The sequence below is a fragment of the Porites lutea genome, chromosome 5 (assembly GCF_958299795.1).
Source record: "Porites lutea chromosome 5, jaPorLute2.1, whole genome shotgun sequence".
NCBI classification, from domain to species: Eukaryota; Metazoa; Cnidaria; class Anthozoa; order Scleractinia; family Poritidae; genus Porites; species Porites lutea.
Window position 1 is genome coordinate 22,072,322 of NC_133205.1, and position 2,218 is coordinate 22,074,539.

Here is a 2,218-nt window from a genome sequence, read left to right on the forward strand (position 1 = left end):
AGTTATTGAGGTCTTTCGACCAAATTTTAAACAAAAAGTAGAAGCACAATTTCCGTTTTTTTTTTTTTTTTGTGGGGGGGTGGTTTTTTTTTGCTAACATGAGCATAATTATTGGCATAATTTTAAAAATATTCGAGCACTGCCCGAGTAGCGTATTATGCTACTTTTGCGAGCACAATCTATCCTAGGCCGGATACGCAGGGGCTTCCCAGGGGCAGTCAGTCAGGTCGGGAGAAAACGTGCCTAACATTTTGTTTCTTTATCAACGAAACGGGGATTTTGCTATTCGTTTTTACTTTAAACCTGAGGACTGAAAAAGGTACCCCTTTCTGGGGGAGCCTTCCCGTACAGGCCATTGAGTACCCCCCGGGACAATTACAGCGGACAAATGCGATGGTATACCCGTATGTTGCAAATGAATCCACCCTTTAGAAACCACGACGAGGACGGCAACGACAACGTCAAATGAAGAAATCTACAAAATAGCCTGTACGATGCTCTCAGATAGTGGGAACGTAGCGAAAACAAAACGAGCCCAACACTATCGCGTTTTCATGTTTATGATCTCTGCACATATTATCTTGGAGCCCGGAACAGCAATCGGCTCCTCTTGTCACCTGCAATAATTCTGAGTAGGAACGGTCAATACCTTCCGGCCCAAGTGTACCCTACTGGGGGTCGGCGCTGTACATGCCAAGTTCTGTTCCGGTGACCCTGTTAGGTTAGAAAACTGGTAGACTGAGTCAGTTCTGATACAACCGTAAATCATATTCGATTTCAGTGACGGATCCGGCGGAGGGGCCCGCCCCCCCGCTCCCCCCATTATTTTTAGACCAAATTGAGGCCCGAAAAGCCGCGAAAAATCTTTTTTCAGACCCCCCCCTCCCCCCCCCTTATTTCAGGGTCTGGATAACCGGGCCTCCCCTTATGTGAAGGTCTGGATCCGCCACCACCGCGGTCAAACGTCTAAATCGTTATTTTTGTTTTTTATAGCTGGGATTTCATTTACCAGTTAGAGAAAAATGGGCAAAGATGTATAAATCAGTTAGTCAACATAACTATCTTTCCATTTTTCTCAAAATTTTGAGCTTTTTTCGCTGAAAACGCTTCGCGCTAAAAGAGAATCATGTTTGAAAATGGCGCCGATAATAACGTCAGCATCGGTTTTCTATCACTTAGAACTTTTTTAGTAAACTTTTAAAAAGTTTAGTAAACTAACAGGATGTTGGTAATACCCTAAACTTTCGATAGTGAAAGTAGCAACCTTAACTTTGAAGTATTTCGCTTAACTTTTGCAAATTTCACTCGTTTGACCGCTGTGAAGGATCCGCCACTGATATAATCTTCGGTATCCTGGGTAACATGGTTTGGCGTCTTACTGACTCGGCCTTGACGTACGGTAAGTCAGTGACTAGATTGATCTTGCAAGACGAGTCAGGTTCAATCTAGATTGGTGTGCACAGTACAGCAACTTTCATAGGTTATACTTTTAAGCGCCTTCCACATTTAACGAACTAGCTGAACTGTAAATGTTAAATTGAACCGCTGTTTTGGCATCGCGGCTTCTGATTTTGGTTAAAGTACACCAGCGTCGCATTTCCCGTTGAAACCTTATGAGTTGACGGCTTGACAGTGAATAAATGTATCTTAGACCAGGACACCTCAAATCGACTGAGATTTTGTGGGAAACCTAGGCATGTCCAAAAAATTCGTTGGGACGAAATAAGGGCTAATGCTCGAAATTTTTTTCGGTGGAGTTTAATAATTGTCTTTATCAACCGATTTGATAGGAAAAAAATTGTCTCGCTCCACCACATTGTCTTTTTCAACTGAATTGATAGGTGTTAATTTTAAAATCTGAGTATTCAATTTCTTAAAAGGCTTTCAGTTGATCAGAAAACTCATTAACTGTTTGTAGTCCTCTTTACAAGCATAGTTTAAATTACAGCAATGTAAAACATGATTTTTTTTGTACTACAGAGGTTAATTTTCGCAGCAGGACTACAGCTTGTTCCCCGGCCGGGAAATAATAAAGCCATCGACAGTTATCAAGTAAAAGTTGCGATGAATGAGAAAACCTGCTTATCAACCTGTTTAAGATATTACATGGTGCCAATAACAAGTCTCTCCGCTTGACGTGATTGGTCAATGATCACCGGCGTACGGGTCAACAGGTTTTTACGTAAGATTGCCATATCATTGACTGCACACTGGTGAA